Raw genomic sequence first — 14,558 nt, 5'->3', positions numbered from 1 at the left:
GCAGGCTATGAGAAAAATCGATTTGCGATTTGACGCAGGTATTGTTAGTCAAAGAACTGTAAGTTGTTGAAGCATTTATACAAATAACCGTTCGGAAACGCGGAACATACCATTTTATGACATCTGGATGCCACATAAAAGGTAAAAAAATAGTTAAATTGGTACCGCTCGAACAGACCGAAACACAAATATAACGTTTCGAAATACGTTTTGTGCTATTTATCAGAAAAAAATAGGGAACAATTTTTAAAGAGAATCAATACTTGTGATATGAGTGAATTTTTTACGATAACCAGACAATTTTAGAACAATGGTAAGACAGCAAAGAAGCTCGAAAACCAAGCTGCCTATTGATAATAATCGGTTAAATCAATTGTTATGTTAAGTTAAATATTAGCAATGGTGTTTCTATGAGTTTCCGGAAACCTATTGTTAAAAATCAAAACTTTCCGGAAACCCTTTGCTTGAAATCTGTAAATTCATATAATTTTTGTAAAAAATGAAATTTACGCGAATGTTTTAAAATTATTTTTGCTGACTACTACTTTGAAACCAAGTTATAGTAGATACACAATCGAATACATAGCAGATAGGAAAAGGTACAAACTTTATTGCCCTAGTTGTAAAAACCAGTCAATATTTTTTTTTTCGAACATGCAGATTAATTTATCTTTCAATTTAACATATTCTTTGAATCAAAACGGACGTATTTTTATTTCGATTTTGCTAGATTAAATTGCTAGACTTTATTTTCATTATTAAAGTCTTTGATCTTCTCTACGTTAATATCTTACCAAAAGATGTAATATATAAATATTTAATTTAATGAGATGTCAGACAGAGCAAAATGTGACAGTGTAAAAGTCAGATCTGAAAGGTTCTGGCATTCAAATTATACAAACTATGATTTGAATAAAGAATATATATCAGGAAGTTGTAATCGTTTCACTTGAATCAGGGATAAATACATAATATATCATAACTAGATATATTTTTAATTAAATAATTTGTAATAACTTAAGCCAATTTTTATACAGAAAATTGTGCTTTATTGACTTTAAAATTCCAAAATAATTAAATATATTTTTACATACATATATTTTAAAAGAAAAAGTGTCAATCTTTATTGTTCTAATACATTATACATTAGGTTATTTCATATCAACAAGCCGATTTTTCACTCAATCGAAAAATATTTATATGCCACCGGAATGATTGAAAAATTGACAGATGGTTTCTGTACAAAAAAACTGCCTGTTTAAAATTAATATATTTTTTAATACGTTTGAAGGGTTGTATCAAATATTTTTCAGGTATCAATAATTGATTACGTCTGTCTGTAACTTTTATATAACCCATATATACTATGTTTAATGATAAGTTAACATGTATCATCTCAATCGAGTGCTTAACATAAATCATTAATATTTTAGTTAAATTAAATTTTCATATGACATCAAACTCAAAAAAGGTTTTCTACAGTTTGATTATTTATGAATAGCTCTTTCAATATATTATTATATTTTACTACTATTTATAGAATGACAATACTATATTTTTAGCATATTAATTTTAGAGTTTATTTAGTAATATTTCATGATAACTTCTAACGATTATTTCAATTAAAATTAGCTTATCTTGTCCCTATCACTGGAACAAGCTGTCATGTCTGTTGCAGACATCGCCAAATACGCTGACAATCGTTTTAAATATAGTAAGTCAACATGTTTGTGTCGTTGACGGATCAAAGGAACTAAACTTTCTATCGTGTCCACTTTCGCGTAAATAACCCTGAACACGAAGACTTGACCTCAAAGGAGTCCGCTCGTGGTTATGACACTACGAGCAACGGAGACATCATTTCGTCCCTCGACAATACCACTATTTATATCCTAAATGTATTATGTATTAAATGAAAGTATAATAGAATATTTTGTAGTGGTAAAACGACAGTTATTTTCTAATCTTATCTGCAATCGCTTTTTATAGCCCTAAATATTATATGTAGGTAAATAAAATAGCCTTCACTTTCTCTGTCGCTTGTTTTTGACATATCACTAAAAAAAACCAAATATTTTCTCGGGGTTAATAATTTTAAGCACATCAGAATGTATTGTTCTACTGTATAACTAAATTAAAAATTGATTATAAAAAATATGTTAAACGTGTTTACCGTATTGGTAGTAGATTAGTGTCGTCTATTTAAATTTGCACACTGAATATAAAATCTCTCAGCCGTTCATTTACGATATAAACTTAAGAAAAAGCGTGACGATCTCGAATCGCTCGCAGTATTTTTTTTTTATTTATTTTTTACAAAATTTACATTTAGACAATTGTGCGTACACGTGTAAACAAAATAAGGAAGACACATAAGATCATTTGTCTACGTCGTCCTGGCTTCTGATTCCTGACTATTATTCATTTTTCCCTACTAAGCTCTACACGACGTGTTTTTCGTTCCTACCTTTTAAAATTCGTCATCCAAACATACTAAAACGTAAGTGGCACGCGGGTTTAAATTTAACAGTACGTGAATATGTAGGTAAATAAAAACGAGAGATAAATATGAATGTACAGTATATACATAAGTATATGATACTCATTAAGTCGATTTCCCAGCACGCGAAACCTCACTCAACTGATTGTTTTTAAATTTATTTTCATAAATGAGATTTCGAAAAGATATTCCATAAAAAAATGTTAATGAATTTAAAATTGAGAAAGCGTAAAAATAATGAATACCTACAAGTAAGTATTAACCACCAAATTGAAATTTTAGGAATCGGTGACACCTATATTAATAATTATAAATTACTATGTGTAATATATGTCAATAGATGTCACTGCAGCTGGGTCCGGTTTTTTTAATAATAGCGCAATTTTTTAAATAAAAATTCGAGTGCCACTGCCGGGTCTCGAACCCGTAACTTCAGAGTTATTAGTTTGAGATTTCACGAACTACGCCATTCTGTCCTTAAATATGTAGGTATATCAGCATTGTTTTATTTTGCGTAAATGACACCGCGCGATTATGTCGGCGCATAAATGTTAGGCACGCATATGACGCTGTGCAATTATGATAGCCCGCTTATGTCAGAGCGCTTTTGCCCGGGGTCTAAAGGATAGGATATTACGCAGAACAGTGTAAGACACTGTAAGACATAAAAAAATGTGGCTTGTGACATTCACTTTCAGTTGACTGTAGAAGGAAGTTTAATTATAAATGTCGGTAGTTTTTTAATTTTGCTTCCTGCCCCGGCCGAGCCTAAAATATTTATGATTTGGCCCTTTTGTTACAATTTGTCGACCCTTGATCAAACATATTTAAATATACAAAAGTAGACGATATGTTACTCTAAATTACTGTAAATAAAAATATATTATTAGTGTTAGCGACAACTAGTTTATTTAAATAGTTTAATAATCATTTAAAAAAGAGAAAGCAAAAAGCTAAAATAAATTATGCTAATTCCAAAGAGAAAAAGATTTTTTATGGTGTACTACAGAGATCTAAATTAGGACCATTGTTGTTTTAAATAAATATTAATGATTAATAATATATAAAAATGTAAAATGCATCGGTTTGCAGACGACACTATAATTTATTGCATAGGTGATAATGTTAAAGAAGTTGTAGAAAACTTAAATAATGAATTAAGTATAATAGAAGGTTGGTTAAAAAATAATGTAATTGAACCACGTGTATGTTTATTATCTATAAAAATATGCTAGATAATAATATAAAAATAGTTATAAAAAAAAAGTTGATAATATAAAATATTTAGGAATAGTTGTGAACAATATTATATATGCTTAATTAATTAGATAAAACGATATTTCAAAAACAACAAAATGGGGCAATGAGAGTAGTATTAAATAAAAATAGATTCACTAATCGTAGTAGCATGGCTGAAAGATTGGAATAGTTGAATATATATAAAAAAAAATATATTAATGTTTTAGTATTTATATACGAGGTGTGATAAAAAACACTGTAAATGAATTTTTATAGCAGTACTTTCTGAAGCTACATCAATTTGAAGTATATAGTCTGATAGCCTGATCCGTTAAGATAGTCAGTGTCGAGCTTAAACAAGTTGTGACTCATCAGCCGGCTTCTAGAGCCAGAAGAGTTAGGTCGTGTTTACTGTGTCTGTAGCGCATCATGGATTTCGAACAACGCGTTAACATTAAGTTTTTTTAAGCTGCAAAAAACTGCCAAAGAAGCTCATGAAATAATAAAATTAGTGTATAGCGATAATGTGGCGATTCTGAAGAAGGCTTACAATGGTATGAGCGATTTATAAGCGGAAATAAGTCGGTTGAAGACGAGCAACGGTCTGTTTTTGAGATCATCTTTTGACCTCAAAAACAGACAAAAACGGTTCGTTCAAATAGTCAATTGACTATTCGAGAGCTTACTGAAAAACTGAACATATCGTACGGGTCCATGCAAAGCATATTAACCGATAGTTTGCAAATGAGACGAGTGAGTGCGAATTTTGTTCTCAAACTTTTGACTGACGAACAGAAGGAAAATCATGTGTCAGTTTGCATGGAATTGAAGGATCGTATTGATGCAGATCCGGATGTTCAAAATTATAACTGGAGATGAAATTTGGGTGTATGACTATGATCCTGATAGTGGTTCCCAGTAGAAAACGAGTGATTCTTCTCGCTCTAAAAAGGTGTGTCAATCAAAAGTCGAACGTCATGGTCATACTAATTGTTTTTTTCGAGTCTGATTAGATGTTGTTCCATGGGGAACTACTGTAAACTCCGAATATTACAATGGCGTACTGAAACGATGTACGGGAAAATAGACCAGAAAAATGGGTCAATAATGGGCCAACCCTTCCAGAAATGCTTCCAATCATAGTTGGGATAAGTATACTTTAAAGAAAATTAATTCAAATTTTATATAAGCTTCTTCAAATTATTCATTATACTCTTTGCTCACACCTCGTATATATAAGTTAAAAAATAACATGTTACCAGAATATTTAATAAAAAATAAAGATGTACATAGGTTAAATATTATAAATAAATATGATTTAAGGATAGATAGGTATAAGAAAGCGGGTACGGCGAATATATGAATTTGTATAATAATATTTCTAGGACAATCCACAAACATATAAACTCACTCTCAGGTGTATAATAACAAATTAGCAAATGGGTTTAAATTACTGTGGTTCAATATATTTATAATGTTTGTGTTTTTATTATGTTTTGATTATATTTGTTTAGTGTATAAAAAATATGCTATATTAACTAAATAAATTAATAAAATTTATATAAAACATATTTTTAACGAATTGTTAAAAATAGACGAAAGAATAAATATAGCTTAAGATACTGTAATGATGCGGGGTTGCGAGCGCTCATTAATAAGGTAACAGAAGCCTGTAAAAGATACGACCTGAAATTAAACGATAAAATAACGAAATTTATAAACGTATTCAAACGCAAGACAGACGACTCGACTTGCCACGTAGACGGAGTTTCAATAGAGAGTACAAAAATATACATCTATTTGACATACACTCTAAATGCAGACCGGGATCACTTACTAGATAAAATGCCAGATCGAGAAAGCTAGGACAACTTTTACCTGAATGAATAAGGTTTTTTGTGGGCAAGACTCGCTTTTAAGAATGAGAATGATAGGTTTTACGTATTTGTTCCTTTTATAGACGCTCACAGATAATGCGATCAAGAAGCCTTCGAAATGTGGATGCAAAGAAGCATCATCAGTTAGGTTTATACGTGGCGATTGGATAAGAAAGAAAAAATAAAACAAATACTATAAAAAAAATTATCTTAATTAATGGAACTACAGCGATGGTTTTAAAAAGGCCCTACCTACTTTTTTAAGTATATAGTTAAAAATATAAATAATGTTTTCCAGCGTCCTGTAACGGATAAAGCACTACAATAAATTATTTGTTTTACTCGTCTAATAAATAATATCCGCTAATACGTTAAAAAAAATTTTGACTGACTTTTATATTCGTTAAAAAGTTACCATGAAAATATTGAACGTAGTTGCTTTTGTGATAGCATGTCGATAACAGGCAGTCAACTTTCACGCTGTTCGTTTTTCATTCGCTTCACATTTATGTTTACATTGAAGTAAAATATTTTCGGTTCCGCAATATTTAGAACGAGTAAATTTCACCTCGCGTTATAAATTTAAACCATTTCTACTATATTAATATATTTAATAATTTTGTATGTAATATGTCATCCCATATATGTGTATTATACAACGCAGGTAGTCATTTTTTTATTCAATGTACAACCCAATAACGAGATAGTATAGTAACAGTACCCAGCACTAACAATATTTAAAATAAATACATAGCAATGTATATCTACTTATTCTTTTCGTATATAATTACCATGTGAAAGAAAGAGAGAAAGTATAGGATGCAAGGTTCTCTTTTATGGCCAAAATATGATATGGTGGTCATTCCGTTATTAGTAATCTGGCAGTATGTTACTATTGTCAGAATATTATTTTTATCTTAAAAACAGTGCATACCAATAAAATGTAAATACACAGTAACAATGTCAACCTTTTCAGTCATCTTATAGTAATTAAAATATATAAGAAAAAAAAAACTCATAGAATTCAGAGGCGAATTAAAAAATATTTATATATGCCGACTGCCATTTCTTGTTTGTGTTTTTGTTATATGTAAGGTTATGTTATGATTATCAATATTCTAGTGTAATATCTATAACTATATTTTTTATCTAACTGTATTATTTTCTGTAAGTTGTCCGTTAATTTGTAATCTAACTGATAAATTTCAGTTGTGCGATACAAACGCCATTATATATATTTTGTGTTTAATAATTTTATTCATTTGGTTTTCAGTTTTAAATAAAATTATAGCAAGCGTGTTTGGATTGTTTCGATTTAATAATTAAAATAATTTTTGTTTAATTTAATTTCGGAGCAATTTAAAGAAATTGTAATTACTGAAAAATAAAAAAATATAATTAAGTTCGATGGGTTATTCGAAAATCAATTTAGCCAACAAAAACACTTGTACGGTGAGCTCTGGCGTCATAAAATTTGCTTATATATATGTAATTTCAAATTAAAAAAAAACTGCACGATGGTATTTCATCACAAGAGGGATTTTAAATATCCACTTTGATTAATAAAAAATCACTGTAAATCATGAATGTAGCTAAAGCTTAATTTAAAATATTTATTTTTCCTAATGGAATTGTCGGTATATAAACGCTACTAATAAGGAAAGAGCTACAGCTAAAATTAGTGTGTAATTTCATATGTTAATCAAGTAATTGTATCTTCATGGCATAACCGTGCAAAATGGTTACACAGTGTAAATATAATTGCAATCGCATCAAATTAAGTTTTCCTCAATATACATTACTAATGTTGTGCAACATATATCTACGTGCGATTAAATATTAAGCTAAGACCTTTCAATGCAAACCGCAAGGATCAGATAAATTTGATTCACATGTGAAAAAATGGGTATAACCGATTTTTATAATTTAAAGAATATTTTGGTTCCTTTTTTTCTATTCTAAATATATGGTCAAATATATTTACTTAATTTTTAGTTAAATTTAGCAAAATAAACAGTGATAGCATAACATTAATTTCATTCTATTATGTTGCAAATAATAATTATGTTCTTTGACTGTAAAGTTATGATGTGATCATGGCCTACTATGTTAAGTAATTTATTGTATAGCTGCAAATATAAGTCCATCATTTTTTTAATGTTTCGAAAATATTTATGTACCTAAAAAATATGTATGGCGCAATGTTTAACTTACACGTAAAAAAATCGAATATATTAAAATAAAATATTATGTTATTAAGAAACACGCATTTTAATGTGAAATAACATTATAAAAATATTATGCTTAAATAACATAATCAATTTTAGTATTTTAAATAATGTTCATAATTACATATGTTTTATAAATAATTGTGAAAAATAAAATTGGAACAAATAATTGTCATTTTAATAACTTTTACTTTATCTTGAACTTGTGTATCTATTTTTTTCATAAATGCAATTTTTCATTTATTGATTTTTTTACTGCAATATAACAAACGTTAACCCAATGCGTTTTCGTAATTCTAAGCAATGGAGATTTCAATTTTTGCCCTAATACCGGTATTACCCGTATCGGTACTAGCAGTATTTCAATCCCTGGACACAACTGATAAACATTTTATTCACAAATGTTTTTCTAAGGCGTAAAAGCATATTCGTTAAAAAAAATTTCGCATTTCGAAACAAAATAAAGGCGCATAAAGGACAATGAATTTTGGAGCGGCACTAGTCACTCGGGTATATTGAGGGAAAAAACGACTACCTGTGTTGCTTAAGTATACAAATTGTTTTAATATAAGATTTTTTTAAATTTTCATTTGAGATAGTATAAACGAATATTTTACGAATATTCGATCAATCACTTATTCTCGGTTTTTTACAAATATATTAATATTTAAATAATTAGTACAATAAATTATTTACTTGTCTATAAAGTATCATAAAATTGAAAAATATTAATAGGTTAATTTATTTTAATATTTTTATAATTTTATAAAATACGCAGTGCGAATAAAATATTTGATCAATTATTCGAATATTCATATAGTTGAAAATCGGACAAATAATTCGAATATTTGATTGGGAACGCTATTGGTAACCTATGGCGGCTGATTACCGAAGGAATATTTCACCCCTTCAGGATATCCTCAAGTGTCCAATCTGTGCTCTCTGCTCTTTGCGTTAATAATTAATACCATAAATATGGCAGTTACAGATTCACATTTCATTCTGTATGCAAATGATATAATTTTTTTAGATGCGTTTAATCTGTTGTAGAGTTCTTTCTACAGATAATCTATGGCAAGGTCAACTACGACACGCTGTAAAACTGTGAAAAATTGTCCACTCTCTCTAGCACTGTTTGCCACAAACTTTCCGCTTCGTTTATAATTCTGGTGCACAGAAAAATAGATCGATTAACTTAAGCCATGTTTGTGATAGTGTTTGGATCATCAAAGTCAATTTGTATTTGATCTGATAGAAATGTTTCAATTAAGCAAAAATGCTTATTAAATTCATTAGTTTTTTTTAATCCATAGTTAATTCTCCATTAATATTTAGAATATTTATTTTCACATTTTTATTTTTTGAAGTATTTTTGATAATTGTTTTATTATTTTTCCATATTTTAAATTAGTTAATATTAGCATTATTAAACATTTTATTATAGTAATATATTTTAATGTCAACTGCGAGAAGTTGGTACGATTCGTATCATTTAATTTTAATATTTTATGATGGTATTATTGTTGTTAACGTGCGATATGTATACACAATTAATCTGCAGAATTTCATGACATCATTCACAATGGTAGAAGCATATTGACCACTAGTTTTAAACACAGTGTGCAAGCGCCGATTTGCAGCTAACCGTGAATAATAAAACCGGACAAATAGAGAGCCCCCGTGGCCTACATTCGGCTGTCAACCGCCAGTTGAGCATCGCTGACTGGCACTGCGAATCCCTTGTGCTTGCTCCTTTTTTTTATCCTTGTCGTATTATTTTTTCCTTCTGTTGTCTTTATTTTCCACGCAGTATGTGTCTTTTTTTCTTATACGGCACGCGTCTTGGCCGCGTTGCTTACTTATTTATCATCCCGTGTCATACGAGCGCCTCCACTCTTTGCATTGTGTCACGGTTAATCTTCTTTGCCCCCCTACGTACGTATTCGGCAACCCGCGGCTCGCGAGCCGCATACTTCTTATTAGACGTCAGCGTTGGCGAATATTAAACTACGCTTACAGTAAAGAAGATCATATACAATTAAAACATTTTTCTATATATATTTTTAAAATCTGTAAAGATGCTTAAACAATTCCTGTTTCAATAGAGTTTTATACTTGAAAGTAATAACAATATTGATGTTTATCAATACATCTATTTATTTTTAATATCTGATTATATCCTCTACAATGAGGGTTGGCAAAAATTGCAAATCTGTTTTTAAAAAAATATAATTTCAACGTCTATTTGCATATTTTTTCTTTTCGAATATATTATTTTTTAATTAATTAATTAATTTTTTATAATTAATTTTGGCATCTGAAATGCATGAAAATAATGCATTTGCTTTTTTTGATAACATTTCATCAAACTGGGGTTCGAAGTTCGGCACTTTTTATCCTCAAAATTTGTTATAAATTATCATATGTTATGACGGACACAAATTATAATTTCATAAACTTCACTTTTAAAAATGTCTTCACACATAAGTGCTGCCAAATAAAAATATAAATCCCCAAGAATCTGTTATTAATTGATCATATTCCTCATCTTTTATCATCACTTTGCATATTAATTTTTTCCAAGCAAATTTTTGTAAAAAAAATTATCATTACAATTACTTTATTGCAATGTATGTTACATATACGAGCACAGATTTTCATTCTAGTTTTTAGTTAAATTCGTAGCTATTGATTATTGATATTATAAATCGTTTAATTTTTCCAAATAATTTGCTTAGCTATTAAATTGTCTATTGATGTTACTCACAATGTGCTCATAACTTCTAACAACTGTTTTTATCGAAAGACTAATAGATTAAAATAAGTGCAATAATCACAAACGATTCAATTCCAACCGATAAATGACTTTATTTCGAAAGATAATAAATTAATTACTCATAACAGACTTTAGTTGCAGCTTTATTTTCTTTATTATATTTTCGCAAAAAAATGCCTTTCAATTAAAGAAATCCTTTTAAGCATTTTAATTTTATGATCATTTCTTCTCTAATATTTGTGAATATCGTGGTGGGTATTGTATTTTTTAGTACAGACAATGTCATAGCACAACAAACTTTTTTTATCATATAATTTGATCACAAAATTTGCTTTAAAAATATGATATTTAAAGTCATTTATATGAGTTATTTTCTTAGAATTTACGTTAGGATATGTCATTATTAATTTAATAAATTAGTCCATTTTGGTTTAAAAATAGTAGAAAATAATTTTAAATTACATTCTATAAATAAACTCTGATGACTTATCCTTTATTGATTATTGTATATAGGGCGGCATTTATTGCAATTAAATATTTACTACTTCAACGCCGCTCTATTAATATGAATAAATAATTTTATCAAAGTTTTATATTTAACATTGTACTTTATTATCTATATATGTATATAGCTTATTACTGTTTTTTAATTGTAATATTGTACTTTACTAAAAAAAATATCTTTTTATTAGTTGATAAAATTCGCTTACTGCATTTTATGTTATAAATTTGGGGTTGAATTTTGGAATTAGCATTAGCATTGTAAATTTTACAGCAACATTTAAAATATTCTTGCCGCATTAGCTTTTGGATTCGATCAGAAAGTTAATTTGAATGCCAAAATTTTTTTTCTAACTTTTAGCGATAATTTTAACTAAAGCATATTGAACAGAAAGTAATTTTTAGATGAAAATTAATTTTATTATTTAATAAATCACTATTTTAAATTCTAAAACTAGAAAATAAATATACTTTTAGCTATATAAATTTCTAAAGCCTAATATGATGAATATGCGTTAACAGAATAAAATAAATGAAATTAAAAATATTACTGTCAATTTGAGAATTGTATTGCTGATAAATGGGCCCGCGAAATCTAGTCACATGACTGACGGCATAATTACTAGCCTGTTACCATGTACAGTGTTTTGTAGGTATAAAAATACTTAAAAAGTTATAAAAAATAAAATATTGAGGTTGTCTAAAATTGGATAGCTACAAAAACATGCAGTCTTATTATTTAATTCGATAATTTTGTATTATGTTGTGTATTTAATTTAAATTAATTATTACTATAGCAGATAATTGTAGTGACATTATTATTTTAGTGTTTTATTCAAAAAAGGTTTCTAATCACTGCCCTAAGGGGTTCAGGGTGCTCCCCATCTACCCAGAGACTTGGGACGGAATATTTTTATTAGATGGCTTATATGCATACACAGACACGCCAGCATATTGGTGAATATCTAGAAAGAGGAAGTTGTATCTTTCGCAAGCGACTCCACCATTTATTCAATAAAAATCGACGCGGAGAAACTTTGATTGGAACAACCTTTTCACACCTTACAGTCTAGTACATGTACTACTGCATATGAATAAATACATAGAAAAGAATATATGTATATATATATTACTTACTAGTGTTTTTGACATAAAATCCAAGTGAAATTGCGAATTATAAAAGTTGTATATGTGCAATGTGAAAAAGTGTATATAAAAAATGAAAATATCCTGATTATGCCAAAAATATTTTGGCGAAATATAGAGACTAAAACTCTTATGAAAAACGCGATAAAAATCACATAATAATAGTATATTTTAAAATATCGCGTATAAAAAATAAACGATTTATATTATATATATATATATATATATATTATATTAATTGTAATTTTGACCTTATCTCGAGCTGCCTCGAGCTGCGTTGTCCTTTTGTATTTTATTATTTTTCCGTTGCTTTTTACTAAGAGAACAACAAGTGAATTCAATTCGAATGAATTAATTTTTTTAAATGTAATTGAGCTTGGTATAAAATCGGTAACCAAGTATCCAAGTATTTATTTTATTTAATGCTATTTTTCTATTAATTTTGATTTCAATTGCTTCTGTATATATTTTTACAATAGAGTTTTTAATTTTGCCTAAATTTTAGTTTTAGATATTCATTCAAATTATGGTTTGCCAAAGTTAATTTTTCATCAAAGCATTTTATCGTATTTTTATGTTTCATCTTTTTTTGTGAAATTTGACGGTTTGTCTGACCGAAAAATCGAAAGCAATTTCGGATATTTGGTTACTGGTTTTAAACCAAGTTTAATTAAATTTAGCAAATATAAATTCAGTTAAACAAACCAATTCTTAAAGTAACGTGTTGTTCCCTTAGTAACAAACAAACAGAAAAATAACAAAACACATTCGAAGCAAAGATGACGTAGCTCAGTCAAAATTACGCCCAAGATTATTACCCCAACTTCGATGGTCAAAACGAGATGCGAGTGAGAAAAGGCGCGGTACGAAAGTCCTCACATCTCAAAAAGCTAAGTAAAATGTTGAATTAATCCGGTAAAAGATTAAACAATAAAATAAAACTAAAACTGCTACAAAAAAAAAACTTTCAAAAAAATTTAATCAATAAACAAAAATATTAACATGAATTTTAAAATACAACAATTTTAACTATAGAAATTTACAAAAAAAAAAGTTTTACCTTTGCGATCGCTCCTAAAATAATTCCATTAATTGATATGATTAGTAACGTAGCAGGTATATACAAACTTTAACAAAATTCATACTAATATAAATTCATTTAAACAAACCAATTCGAAAATTAATGCACTTATTGTTCCTTTAGAAACAAACAAACGGAAAAATGATAAAACACAAGATCGAGTCAAGGACGACGCAGCTCAAGGGTCTAATGCGGCTGAGATAAGGTCAAAATTACTATTAATATAATATAATATAATATAATATATATATATGATATATACATTAAATAAATATATATTTATATTCATAATATATACATCATCGCTTTCACATTGTTTTTTATCCTCGCGAAAACGCCACCGCCTCTGAGATCAGCAGAATCAATTTCGTTTGCGGATTTGCGACTCTTTCTCTGGCAGGTGTAGCAAAGCGCGGCCCGCGAACCACCCACCCAGCGCCCTCCCTCCGGGTTCATAGAAGGCCTTAACAGTGGCTCCCAATTCAAACTTTAACAATTTCCTCCGACACACCTCTGTTGTCGCGCGGAAAACTGCCCCACCCCATGGGGCTGCGCACCGGCAACCCTCCCTCTTTCCGCCTACCCTTGCCGAGACAATAATATCACATGCAGACTTTCCCAGTCTGCTTACTTATTCAGATTGGGATGTCACCCAGTTTATTTGGATATTTGTCTGTCGCATATTTACTAATGCGGCTCTGTACTATGATACGGTCGTTCAATTTATATATCGTATTTGAATAGATGTGCAGTAAGTGAAAAACGATTTTTCTATACGCTTTTCTTGATCTATCAAATACATACATGAATCTATTGACAACTGAGAATATGTACGAGTATTGTATATTGATGAACTGAAAGCGTTTCTGAGTATTCGCACAAATGCGAATTTATTGTTTTTGAAGATAGTAATGTCCCACAATATTGATAAAAAAATCTTTATTAAAAAATAAGACAAGCAATTTTTTTTAATGATTTGTATCTATATTTGTATGATAAATTACTATTTATTTATTATTTTTAATTTTTTTTAAATGTTTGTCTTTACTTTTTGTCAAGTTAATTCTTGAAACTCGCGCTTTAAATCAACTTAACCACGGTAATAATATGGATGAACATGACAAAAAACTGTAACTGAAAAGATCACCACAATAGCTCTCGTTATGTACAAGAGAAAAAAGGGTAACAAATAAATAGCATGTATCTCTTC

At 28.8% G+C, this 14,558-nt stretch overlaps 1 protein-coding gene across 2 annotated transcripts in view; it reads right to left on the bottom strand.

Moving 5' to 3' along the window:
• Window positions 1–14,558, bottom strand: part of MESK2 (misexpression suppressor of KSR 2) — a 244,284-nt gene that overhangs the window by 170,940 nt on the left and 58,786 nt on the right. The gene's annotated exons all lie outside the window — the stretch shown is intronic.

Source organism: Plectrocnemia conspersa, unplaced genomic scaffold, assembly GCF_051122295.1.
Source record: "Plectrocnemia conspersa isolate PC_06_02 unplaced genomic scaffold, ASM5112229v1 ptg000006l, whole genome shotgun sequence".
Classification (NCBI taxonomy): domain Eukaryota; kingdom Metazoa; phylum Arthropoda; class Insecta; order Trichoptera; family Polycentropodidae; genus Plectrocnemia; species Plectrocnemia conspersa.
Note: the sequence above shows the minus strand (reverse complement) of the source record. Positions and strands in the feature narration are given on the sequence as shown.